We start from the raw sequence: 14,160 nt of genomic DNA, 5'->3' as shown, positions 1-14,160 counted from the left end.
TTAAGTCCTTTATCCATCTTGAATCAATTTTTGTGAGTGGGGAAAGGTGTGGGTCTAGTATCAGTCTTTTACATACGGATGTCCAGTTTTCCCAACACCATTTATTGAATAAGGAGTCCTTCCCCCAAGGTATGTTCTTGTTTGGTTTATCAAAGATTAGGTGGTTGTAAGATGTTAGTTTCATTTCCTGGTTTACTATTCGATTCCAAGTGTCTATGCCTCTACTTTTGTGCCAGTACCATGCTGTCTTAACCACTATGGCTTTGTAGTACAGCCTAAAATCTGGTATGCTGATGCCCCCAGCTTTATTTTTATTACTAAGAACTGCCTTAGCTATAGAGGTTTTTTTTCTGGTTCCATACAAAATGCAGAATCATTTTTTCCAAATCTTGAAAGTATGATGTTGGTATTTTAATAGGAATGGCATTGAATAGGTAGATTGCTTTGGGAAGTATAGACATTTTAACAATGTTGATTCTGCCCATCCATGAGCATGGTATGTTCTTCCATTTGTTAATATCCTCTGCTATTTCCTTTCTGAAGAGTTCATAATTTTCTTTATAGAGGTCCTTCACCTCCTTCGTTAGGTATATTCCTAGGTATTTCATTTTCTTTGAGACTATGGTGAAGGGAGTTGTGTCCTTAATTAGCTTCTCATCTTGACTGTTATTGGCGTATACAAAGGCTACTGACTTGTGGATATTGATTTTACATCCTGAAACATTACTGTATTTTTTGATGACTTCTAGGAGTCTTGTGGTTGATTCTTTGGGATTCTCAAGGTATAAGATCATTTCGTCAGCAAAGAGGGAGAGTTTGACCTCCTCTGCTCCCATTTGGATTCCCTTTATTTCCTTGTCTTGCCTAATTGTATTGGCTAGAACTTCCAGCACTATATTGAATAGTAAAGGTGACAGAGGACAACCTTGTCTGGTTCCAGTTCTGAGAGGAAAAGCTTTCAGTTTTACTCCATTCAGTAAAATATTAGCTGTGGGTTTGCATAAATAGCTTCAATCAGTTTTAGAAATGTGCCACCTATGCCTATACTCTTAGAAAAGGATGCTGGATTTTATCAAATGCTTTTTCTGCATCTATTGAGAGGATCATATGATCTTTATTTTTGCCTCTGTTAATACGGTGGATAATGTTTATGGACTTGCGTATGTTAAACCAGCCTTGCATCCCTGTGATGAAACCTACTTGATCATGAGGAATGACTTTTTTGATGATAAGCTGTAATCTATTGGCTAGGATTTTGTTGAGAATTTTTGAATCTATCTATATTCATGAAATTGGTCTGAAATTCTCCTTTTTGGTTGGGTCTTTTCTTGGTTTTGGTATCAGGGTGATGTTTGCTTCATAGAACATGTTGGGGAAGATTCCTTCCTCCTCAATTTTTTGGAATAATTTCTGCAGTACAGGAATAAGCTCTTTCTTGAAGGTTTAATAGAATTCTGGTGTGAAGCCATCTGGACCAGGGCATTTTTGAGTTGTAAGCTTTTTTATTGTTTCTTTAATGTCAGTGCTTGAAATTGGTCTGTTCAGGAGCTCTATTTCTTCCTGGCTAAGTCTAGGGAAAGGGTGTGATTCCAAATATTGATCCATTTCCTTCACATTGTCAAAATTCTGGGCATAGAGTTTCTGGTAGTATTCAGAGATGATCTCTTGTATCTCTGTGGGATCAGTTGTTATTTCCCCTTTATCATTTCTGATTGAGGTTACTAGAGATTTTACTTTTCTATTTCTAGTTAGTTTGGCCAATGGTTTATCTATTTTATTTATTTTTTTAAAAAACCAACTCCTTATTTCATTAATTTTCTGAATGATTCTTTTGTTTACAATTTCATTGATCTCTGATTTGATTTTAGATATTTCTTTTCTTCTACTGGGTTTAGGCTTAGATTGTGCTTCTTTTTCCAATTCCATAAGATGGCTTGTGAGTGATGCGCTCTCTTTCTGTTATTTGAATGTAGGCATCTAAAGCGATAAATTTTCCTCTCAAAACTGCTTTTGCAGTATCCCACAGGTTTTGGTAGCTTGTGTCTTCATTGTTGTTATGCTCAAGGAAGGTAATGGTTTCCTGTTTTATTTCTTCCTGCACCCATCTGTCATTTAACAGAAGGTTGTTTAATTTCCATGCCTTTATGTGGGGTTGAACATTTGGACGGAGTTGAGTTTCATCTTTAGTGCCTTATGGTCTGAGAAGATACAAGGTAAAATTTAAATTCTTTTGATTCTGTTAATATTTGTTTTGTGTCCCAGAATATGATCAATTTTGGAGAATGTTCCATGGGGTGATGAGAAGAATGTATATTCTTTATCTTTGGGATAGAATGTTCTATATGCATCTATCAAGCACAGTTGTTCTAGGGTCTCATTTAAATCTCTTATATCTTTGTTTAATTTCTGTTTAGAGGATCTGTCCAGCTCTGTAAGAGGAGTGTTGAAGTCCCCTGTCATTATGGTATTATCGGATATCATATTGCTCAGAATGAGTAAGGTCTGTTTCAAGAATCCGGGAGCATTTAAATTGGGTACATAAATACTTAGAATTGAAACATCTTCTTGTTGTGTTTTTCTCTTGACCAATATAAAGTAACCATCTTTGTCTTTTTTGACTTTAGTTGCTTTAAATCACATGTATCTGAAAATAAGATTGCAACTCCTCTTTTCTTCTGAATTCCATTTGCCTGAAAAATTGTCTTCCAACCCTTGACTCGGAGTTTTAATTTGTCTTTTGAAGCCAGGTGTGTTTCTTGCAGACAGCAAATGGATGGCTTGTGTTTTTTAATCCAGTCAGCCAATCTATGTCTCTTCAATGGGGAATTCAAGCCATTAATATTTATTGAGATAATTGATAAGTGTGGTAGTATTCTATTTGTCTTATTTTGTGAGAGTCCATTGCTTAGTTTTATCTTTTGCATCAGTGTGGAGATTAGGTTCTATCCTTTAATTTCTGAGTTCTCACTTTGCTGCTGATCCATTGTGATGGTCAGTGTGTAGAACAGGTTGAAGTATTTCCTGTAGAGCTGGTCTTGTTGTGGCGAATTTCCTCAATATTTGTATATCCATAAATGATTTGATTTCTCCATCAATTTTAAAGCTTAGCTTAGCAGGGTACAGAATTCTGGGCTGGAAATTGTTCTGTTTCAGTAGATTCAAGGTTGATGACCATTGTCTTCTTGCTTTGACAGTTTCATTAGAGAAATCTTCAGTCACTCTGATGGATTTGCCCCTGTAGGTCAACTGGTGCTTACTCCTGGCAGCTTGCAGAATCTTTTCTTTTGTCTTGACTTTGGACAGGTTCATCACAATGTGTCTTGGAGAAGCTCGGTTAGAGTTGAGGTGACCTGGGGTCCTATATCCCTCTGAAAGCAGTGTGTCAGAATCTTTGGTGATATTTGGGAAATTTTCTTTTATAATATTCTCTAGTATGACTTCCATTCCTCTGGGGCATTCTTCTTCCCCTTCTGGGATTCCTAGAACTCGTATGTTGGAACGCTTTATAAAGTCCCCTAATTCTGACAGTGAACTTTCTGCTTTCTCTCTCTTCTGCCTCTTTAACTATCTGAGTTATCTCAAGAACTTTGTCTTCTACCTCTGAAATTCTTTCTTCTGCATGGTGTAACCTGTTGCTGATACTTTCCATTGCATCTTTAAGTTCCCTAATTGACTGCTTCAGTTCCTTCAGATCTGCTATATCCTTTCTATATTCTTCATATCATTCATCTCTTATTTGATTCTGTTTTTGGATTTCCTTTTCATTATTTTCCACTTTATTAGCAGTTTCCTTCATTGTTTCCATCATTTCCTTCATTGTTTTCATCATGTGTATTCTAAATTCCCTTTATGTCATTCTTAACATTTCTTTATAGGTGGAATCCTCTGCAGTAGCTGCCTCATGGTCCCTTGGAGGGATTGCTCTGGACTGGTTCTTCATGTTGCCAGGAGTTTTCTGCTGATCATTCCTCATGAGTGATGTCTTTTATCTGTGTCCTTGCACTAATTTTCCTTTCACTTCCTCTTGCTCTTTAAGTTCCAGTGCCTGTGGAAGCTGCTGGCGAGATTAGACTGAACACACACAACCACTTGCCAGTGTTCCACTGTTTGTGTCCTCCTCCTGGGGTCCAAACGTCTCTTGCTAACTCCCTGTATCCTCAGAGGGATGATTATAGGAAGATCTCACCAGCCAGAGATGCCTGGAGTCTTATATCCCCAGACTCACCGTGCCCAGTTGCGGGGAAGCTGTTACTCAGCCGCCATCTTGCTCTCACCATGCCAAGACAATTCTTAATAATAAAAACAAAGCTAGGGGTATCACCCTACTAAACTTTCAGCTATACTACAGGGCCATAGTGATCAAAACAGCATGGTATTGGCAGAAAAATATACATTGACATTTGTAACCTAATAGAAAACCATGAAATTAAACTAAACTCTTACAGTCTCCTGATCTTAGGAAAAGAATCCCTATTCAATAAATGCTGCTGAAAGAACTTGATAACCACATGTAAAAGACTGAAACTGGACCTGTACCACTCACCACTTACAAAAATGGATTCAAGATGGATAAAAGATTTAAATCTAAGGCACGAAACAATAAAAATCCTTGAAGGAAGTATGCGGAAAGCACTTGAAGACAAAGATTTTATGAAGAAGACTTCCGTGGCAGTTGCAACAACAACAATAATAAACAAATGGGACTTAAATAGAAAAACTTCTGTACTGCAAGCAAACAACAATCAAAGCAAACAGACAACCTTTAGAATGGGAAAAGATACTTGCATATTATGAATTGGACAAAAATAACTAGGATCTGTAGACAACTCAAATTAACGGAAAAAGACTCAACAATCCCATATATCACTGGGCAAAAGAGTTGAATAGAAAAGATAGACAAGGGCGGCGCCTGTGGCTCAGTGAGTAGGGCGCCGACCCCATATACCAAGGGTGGCAGGTTCAAACCCATCCCCTGCCAAACTGCAACAAAAACATAGCCGGGCATTGTGGCGGGCGCCTGTAGTCCCAGCTGCTCGGGAGGCTGAGGCAGGAGAATCATGTAAGCCCAAGAGCTGGTAGGTTGCTTTGAGTCCTGGCACTCTACCAAGGGTGGTAAAGTGAGACTCTGTCTCTACAAAAAAAAAAAAATAATAAATAATAATAATAATAAAGAAAAAGAAAAGATAGACAAATGACTAAGAAACATGGAAAAATGCTCATCATCCCTAATCAGAGAAAACTGAGCCACAGGTGCCGCCTGGAAGGGAACACTTTTATACTGCTAGTGTACTGCAAAGTAATACTACATTTTTGGAAGGAAGTATGGAGAATCCTCAGAGAACTCAAATTAGAACTCCCATTTGGTCCTGCATTCCCATTGCTGGGCATCTACCCAGAAGAAAAAAATCCTTTCATCATAAGGACATTTGCACTAGACTGTTTATCACAGCTCAATTTACAATCGCCAAAATGTGGAAACAGCTTAAATGCCCACCAACCCAGAAATGGATTAACAAGCTGTGGTATATGTATTCTATGGAATACTATTCAACTACTAAAAAAGGTGGAGACTTTACATCTTTTGTATTAACCTGAATGGAAGGGGCACACATTCTTCTTAGTAAAGCATCACAAGAATGGAGAAGTAAGAATTCAATGTACTCTATTGTAATATGAAGGCAGTAGATGAGCTAATACAAGGGGGAGGGTAGGGAAATGAGCAAGTGGGAGAGGGGAGGAGAGAGGGAGATGGTGGGGTCACAGTGTATGGCACACCTCATGGGGGTGAAACACAATTATAAGAGGGACTTTAACAAATGCAATCAGTATAACCTAATTCTTTGTGCCTTCAATGAATCCAAAACAATAAAAAAGCAAGCAAGCAAACAAACAAATAAACACAAAAAAGGGAATTCATTGGCTCAGGTAACTGAAAACTATGTGGAAAGTTTCAGGCATGGCTGGATCCAGGTGCTCAAACAGTGTTCTCAGGGATATATAATCTCATTTCTTTACCTTGCTTTCCTCTGTTCTGGCTTGATTTTCATTTTTCAGGATTTTTGCATTTTAGCAACTTGGCCAAACAGGTGGTCACTGGCCACTATTAACCACTCAAAAGGAAGAAAATCCTCTTTTTTTCTAGCGCCCAACTGTGGTTTATTGTTACATTTATACTGTGTTACTAGACTGGTTTAACACTGTAAATGTCCTAGACATAAAAATTTGCAAAACATACAGTTAAAATCTTTTTTTTTTTTTTGGCCGGGGCTGGGTTTGAACCTGCCACCTCTGGCATATGGGGCTGGCGCCCTACTCCTTTGAGCCCAGTTAAAATCTTTTTTTTTTTTAGAGACAGTCTCACTCCATCACCCTCTGTAGAGTGATATGGCATCACAGCTCACAGCAACCTCCAACTCCTAGGCTTAGGCGATTCTCTTGCCTCAGCCTCCTGAGTAGCTGGGACTACAGGCACCCGCCATAATGTCCGGCTATTTTTTTTGTTATAGTTTGTCCAGGGCTGGGTTCGAACCTGCCACCCCGGCGCCCTACCCACTGAGCACAGGCGCTGCCCGATACAGTTAAAATCTTTTATGACATATGCCATTTTTGTTTTTGAAATTTTTACCTTATTTTCACTTACTTATAGATTATTTGAGATGAGGTGTCACTATGTTGCCCAGGCTGATTTTAAACTCCCGGACTGAAGTGATCTGTCTCAGAAAATTGACTTTTTGGTAGTTCCACAAGATTCCATACTCATTGCCTCTGCTTGGCCTAACTTGGGCCCTGAGCTCTTCCCTGGACTAATCACTGTGGCTGGTGGGAGGAGGTAGTGCCATTGACAAGGCCTAGTCCATGTGGTCCCATGGGGACAGGAGGTGGGGTCCATTTTAGGTACTATCAGGGGAGGCATGGTTTCCCAAAGAAGAATGCTAATGCTTAGTACTAAAATAAGAAGAAACAGATGGTGGGGAGTTAGAGCTTATGAAATGAAAGTTTTGTCTTAGAATTTCTAACATTTTCATTTGACCTAAGCAAAGTTTCACAAGAGCTTTCTCATTCCCCGGGTAAAGGCCAGGTTCATTGGAGTGGTGGCATTCCAAGTCCTTCGCAAGCTGTCCCTTTCTTGCCTCCCCAGTCCCAACACCACATTGTATCAGGGCATCCATACACAGGGCTGACTTGCAGTGCTCCTCATTGCCCCTGAGCTTTTGAACAGGCAGTTTCTCTTTACAGAACGTCTTTGCTCTTAGAAGCCCCTTTCTCCTTCAAAACTCGGCTCAAATGTCTTCTCTGTGAAATCCCGGTTTCCTGGGTCTGGGTATCCTCCCATATACATCCCATAGCACTTACCCCTGGACATTTTTTAGGGGGCATATAATTTACATACTATAAAAGTCACCATTTACAGTGTACAACCCATTTTTTTTTAGTATATTCACAAGGTTTGCAAACATCACTGCTAATTCTGGAAAATTCTCTTCACTCCCAAGCAAAAGCCCAGGCCCATTAACAGTGACTCTCCAGTCTCCCCTCCTCCCAGTCCTTGGCAACCACTAATCTACTTTCTATCCCTGTTTCCTATATATGGAATTATGTAATATGTTGACTTTTGTGTCCAGCTTCTTTCACTAAGCATAATGTTTCCAGAGTTCTTTCACACTGAAGCACGTGTCCGCACTTTGTTCCTTCTCATCATGAGGATTTCATCTTATGGTACACCACATTTTATTTATCTGTCAGCTGGTGGACATATGGGTTGTTTCCACATTTTGGCAATTATGAAAAGTGCTACTAGGAACATTCATATACATGTTCCTTTCTTTCTTTTTTTTTTAGAGACAGGGTCTTATTCTGTCACCCAGACTGGAGTGTAGAAGCATTATCACAGCTCATTGTAACCTCAAATTAGTGAGTTCAAGAGATCCTCCTGCCTCAGACTCCTGATATCTGAGACTACAGGTGTGCACCACCATACCTGGCTAATTTTTTAATTTTTTTGTAGGGCAGGGTCTTGCTATGTTGCCCAGGCTGGTCTCAAACTCCTGACTTAGGTGATCTTCCACTTTGGCCTCCCAAAATGCTAGGATTACAGGCATGAGCCACCACACCTGGCCATCATGTACTCTGTGTGGACATGTTCTCAATTCTTTTAGGAGAAGAATTGCTGGGTCATATGATAATTCTATATTTAACATTTTGAGGAACTCCCAATCTGTTTTCCTAAGCAACTATACCATTTTACATCCCCTGGCAGTGTGCGAGGATTCCAGTTTCTCCAAATACTCAGCAACTTATTATTGTCCCTATTTCTTATTATAGCCTGTGGCTGTGAAGTGTTACCTCATTTTAGGTTTTCTTCTTTTTCTTTCCCCTGGTGTTGGGAACATTACAATACTCTTCTCATAATTTTGAAACATACAATAAATTATTGTTAACTATAATTTCCTTACTGTAGTATCAAATATGAGACCTTAATTCCTTCTATCTAACTGTAGTTTTATACAAATTAACAAACTTTTCTTCACCCAACCTTCCCTAATTTTGGTTTGGATTTGCATTTCCTGAAGGAATAATGATGTTAAGCATTACTGGCCATTTGTATAGTGGAGAAATATCTATTCTAATCCTTCGTTAATTTTTCAATTGTGTTATTTATCTGTTTTTTTACTGTTGAGATGTAGGAGTCTTTTATATATTCTGGATACTAGATCCCTATGAGATATTTGATTTGCAAACATTTTCTCCCTTTTTTGGGTTGTCTTTTCACTTTCTTCATAGCACCTTTTGAAGCATTAAAGTTTTTAATGAAATCAGATTTATCTATTTTTTTCCATCATTTCTTCCACTTTTGTCCCATTTTAAAAATTTTTCCAAAATCCAAGGTCATGAAGACTTACCCCTTCTAAGAGTTTTATAATTTTAGCTCTTATATTTAGGTCTGTGATCCATTTTAAGTATTTGTATATGATGTTAGGTAGGGCTTCATTGTTTTGGGTGTGTATATCTAGTTGTCCCAGCATCATTAAAAAGACTATTCTTTCCCCCATTGAATTGTCTCAGAATCTTTCCCCCAAATTATCTATAAATGTATAGATTTATTTCTGGGCTCTCAATTCTACTCTACTACTCTGTATGTCTATCCTTAAGTCAGTATCGTAATGTCTTTATTATTGTAGCTTTGTAGTAAGTTTTGAAATTGAGAAGAGTGAAATCTTCAAATTTGTTCTTCCTTTTCAAGATTGTTTTGGCTATTCTGGGTCCATTGCATTTCCATGTGAATTTTAGGATCAACTTGCCAATTTCTGCAAAGAAGTCAGTGATTTAAGGGAGATTGCATTGACTCTAGATCAGTTTGGGGAATGTTGCCGTCTTAACAATATCAAGTCTTCCAATCCATGAACATGGGACGTTTTTTCTCTTAGTTAGCTCGTCTTCCATTTCATTCAATAATGTTTTACAGTTTTCAGTGTGTTAAGTATTATACTTATTTTGTTAAAATTTTCCTAAGTATTTTATTCTTGATAAAATTGGCATGCTGTTTTAAGGGTAGACATTTTATACATTTTAATATGTGAAAAAATTATTATTCTTACTCATTTATAAAATCTTCTTAACCTTTTTGACATTTTTCTCCCCAGATAAATAAAAATGTCAAAAAAATGTTTTCTTAATTTCAGCTTTGGATTGTTCATTGTTAGTATATACAGTTGATTTTTGTATAGTTGTCTTATATCTGCAACATAGCTCAAGTAGTTTAGTAGCCCTAATAATTTTTTGTGTGTAGATTTCTTAGGATTTTCAATATACCAGATATCATCTGCAAAAAGAAATAGTTTTATTTCTTCCTTTTCAATCTGAATGCTCTGTGTGTGTGTATATATATATATATATATATATTTTTTTTTTTTTTTTTTGAGACAGTCTCACTTTTGCCCTCAGTAGAGTTCTGTGGCCTCAGAGCTCACAGAAACCTCAAACTCCTGGGCTCAAGTAATCATCTCGCCTCAGCTTCCAGAGTACCTGGGCCTACCAGTCCCTGCCACAACAACTGGCTATTTTTAGAGATGGGGTCTTGCTCTTGCTCAGACTGGTCTCAAACTTCTGAGCACACCCACCTCGCCCTCCCAGAGTGCTAGGATTACAGGAGCCACTGTGCTTGGCCCCTTTGATATAATTTTCTTACCTAATGGTCCTGACACAATGTTGAATATTAGTGGTGAGAGCAAACATCTTTGTCTTTTTTTTGTTTTTTGAGACAGAGTCTTGCTTTGTTGCCCTTGGTAGAGTTCCAGGGCATCATAGCTCCCAGCAACCTCAAACTCTTGGGGCCAAATGATCCTCTTATTTTAGCCTCCCAAGTAGCTGAGACTACAGGCACCCACCCAAATGCCACCCTATTTTGTAGAGATGGGGGTCTCGCTCTTGCTCAGGCTGGTCTTGAATACCTGAGCTTAGGCAATCCACCTGCCTTGGCTTACCAGCGTGCTAGGACTACAGGCATGAGCCTCTGCACCCAGTCTCACTTTGTCTTGTTGTTGATCTAAGGAGGAAAGCATTCAGCATTTCACTATTAGTATGTTAACAGTTTTTCATAGATGCTCTTTATCAGATTGAGGAGGTTTTCCCTCTATTCCTACCCCGTTTTCCCGAAAATAAGACTTCTCCGAAAATAAGACCTACTTACAGGAAAGATAAGACATCTCCTGAAAATAAGACCTAGCGCATCTTTGGGAGCACACCTTAAAATAAGACACTGTCTTATTTTGGGGGAAACAGGGTAGTTTATGGAGATTTTTATTATGAAAGATTAAGAAACAGGGTAGTTTATGGAGATTTTTATTATTTTTTGGCTCGGCGCCTGTGGCTCAAGTGGCTAAGGCGCCAGCCACATACACCTGAGCTGGCGGGTTCAAATCCAGCCCGGGCCCGCCAAGCAACAACGGTTGCAACCAAAAAATAGCCAGGCGTTGTGGCAGGCACCTGTAGTCCCAGTTACTTGAGAGGCGGAGGCAAGAGAAATCACTTGAGCTCAGGAGTTGGAGGTTGCTGTGAGCTGTGATGCCATGGCACTCTACCCAGGGCGACAGCTTGAGGCTCTGTCTCAAGAAAGAAAGAAAGAAAGAAAGAAAAAGAAAGGAAAGAAGAAAGGAAAGAAAGAAAGAAAGAAAAAGTGTTGATTATTTTTCAAATGCTTCTTCTGTGTCTTTTGAGATGATCATGCTGATTTTGTCCTTTATTCTCTATCTATGTGTTTGAGATGGAGTCAAGTCTCTGTTGCCGAGGCTGGAGTGCAGTGACATGATCATAGGCTCCCTGTAGCCTCAAACTCCTGGCCTCAAGCAGTCTTCCCACTTCAGCCTTCTGAGTCACTGGGATTACAGGTGTGAGCCGCTGCACCTGGCTCCCTTTTATTCTATTAATATGGTATATTTACTCTCATATGTTGAGAAAATCTTTTATTCCTGAAATAAAGACTACTTGATCCTGATGTGTAATCCTTTTTCTATGTTGCTGGATTTGGTTTGCTAGTATTTTATTTCTGATTTTCATACCTATATTCATCAGGGACATTGGTCTGTAATTTTTTTGTGATGTCTTTAACCTTTGGACTTACACTGATTTTTGTCTTAAACCTTGTTGTCACCCAATAGTGGGTGCTCTGTGGTGCTAAAGATGTGTCCTATGAACCTCTGATCCCTAGAGGTTAGTTAGCACAGGGGCTGTCGTGGGTGGTCAGGGCATGGCTGAGCCCAGTTAGGGGGCACAAGCTCTTTACCAGGCTCTCCTGGGTCCTCAGGGTCAAGTGCATTTGGAATTAGTTCATCCCAGGCTGTCTGCTAATCTCTATAAACACAAATAGCACCAGACCTGGGCCATGTTGCCCATTCACAGTGACGGAGCCTACACATGTGCATGAAGGTGGGCACTGGCCTTTGCAGCCCCTTTCTGAGGCCTGTGATCACTGTCTGGGTCTGAGACACTGTATGTGTAGCAAGGAGAATGTCTGCTTCACAGCCCCAGGTCTGTGCCCAGCCCATGCCTATGACCCTGCTGTGCCTACACACACCTCGCCCCCAGGTAAAGAGAAGATTGAAAAGTTATTTGATTTTTTGTGAGAGTTTAAATTTTTCCAAAAAGTTCTTCCAGAATCATTTCTTCACGTGTTATTTTATTTATTTATTTATTTATTTATAGACACAATCTCAAGCTGTCGCCCTGGGTAGAGTGCTGTGGCGTCACAGCTCACAGCAACCTCCAGCTCTTGGGCTGAAGCGATTCTCTTGCCTCAGCCTCCCAAGTAGCTGGGACTACAGGTGCCCACCACAAAGCCCAGCTATTTTTGTTGTTGTTGTTGTCGTTTTAGCTGGCCTGGGCCGGGGTTTGAACCCACCAGCCTCAATGTATATGGCCGGCGCCCTAACCCACTGAGCTACGGGCACCGCCTTTTAGGTGTTATTTAATTAGAATATGATTAATAATGGTCTGGTAGAGGAAACTGGATGTGGGGTCCATAGGAATTCGGTGCTATCTCTACCATCAGCTTATGAATCTAAAATTGTTATTAAAGTATTTAAAAGAATATGGTGCTGGGTGAAGATTTAGGCTAAATTGTTTTCCGAAACTGGCTGTCCAGTTCCTGACACTTTTTATTGAATAGTAAAAATTGGCTTGTCCACCTGCTACAGCTGTATTGAATTCTTATTTTCTAGACCCTGAGTGAATGCTGTCCGTATTCTTAACTGGGAACACTGACGGTTGATATTTTATAGATTTTAATATGGGAAAAAGCCATTCTTATTACTTGTTTATAAAATTTTAGTCATTTTGGTTTTTTTCTTAGAAAAATAAGAAGTATCAAAAAGTTTTATAGAGATTTTAGTTGGAAACATACCAAACTTGTGTTTTTATTTCTGGCAAGAATCAACTTACGTAATTTTCTCATTCAAGACCATGATACACTTCTCAATTTACTTCCTTCATAATTTTTAGCAATTTCATCATTTTCTAACTAGTTTTTTTTTGAGACAGAACCTCAAGCTGTTACCCTGGGTAGAGTGCCATGGCATCACAGCTCACAGCAACCTCCAGCTCCTGGGCTCAAGCGATTTTCTTGCCTCCACCTCCCAAGTAGCTGGAACTACAGGCGCCCGCCACAATGCCCAGCTATTTTTTGGTTGCAGCCGTCATTGTTGTTTGGTGGGCCCAGGCTGGATTTGAACCCGCTAGCTCAGGTGTAGTTCTGAGTTTTGTGGGTTTTTTTAGAGACAGAGTCTCACTTTATCACCCTTGGTAGAGTGCCTTGGCGTCACAGCTCACAGCAACCTCCAACTCCTGGGCCCGCGTGATTCTCTTGCCTCTACCTCCCGAGTAGCTGGGACTACAGGTGTCTGCCACAATGCCTGGCTATTTTTTGTTGCCGTTTGGCCAGGGCCGGGCTCGAACCTGCCACCCTCAATATGGGGCCAGTGCCCTACCCACTGAGACACAGGCACCTAGTTCTGAGTTTTTATGTTGATTCCCTTGAATGTTTTTAGCTGTATTATCATATTGTTTACAAGTGTTAATTTGATTTCTTTTTTGCAGAGCCCATATGTTAAGCAACAGTGGTGCTGTTGGTCTATACCACACACCTGCCTTTTATGGAGTCCTTTAATTTACTGACCTGGGTGTTTTTACATATTATGGAATATATATATATTTTGAGACAGCCTCCCTATGTCACCCTCGGTACACACCAGTGGCATCACAGCTCACAGCAACCTCTAACTCTTGGGCTTAAGCGATTCTCTTGCCTCAGCCTTGCAAGTAGGTGGAACTGCAGGCACCTGCAACAATGCCTGGCTACTTTTAGAGACAAGGTCTCGCTCTAGCTCAGGCTGGTCTCGAACCTGTGAGCTCAGGCAATCCACTTGCCTCGGCCTCCTGCAGTGCTAAGATTACAGGTGTGAGCCACCATATCTGGCCATTGTTTTTTTGTTTTAATCTAGAATATAATTTTATCTGATTAAGTCCAATGACCACAACTATCAAGATGATTGTTTTTTGTCTTGCCATATAGCTATAGACCTGTTACTAGAATTTTCTAATAAAGTCAATCACACTTGGCATTTTCTAAATAAACCATGCCATGAACATATTTTTAAAAAATATTCTTAA

This window comes from Nycticebus coucang, chromosome 6, assembly GCF_027406575.1.
Source record: "Nycticebus coucang isolate mNycCou1 chromosome 6, mNycCou1.pri, whole genome shotgun sequence".
Lineage (NCBI taxonomy): Eukaryota > Metazoa > Chordata > Mammalia > Primates > Lorisidae > Nycticebus > Nycticebus coucang.
This window is presented reverse-complemented; position numbering follows the sequence as displayed.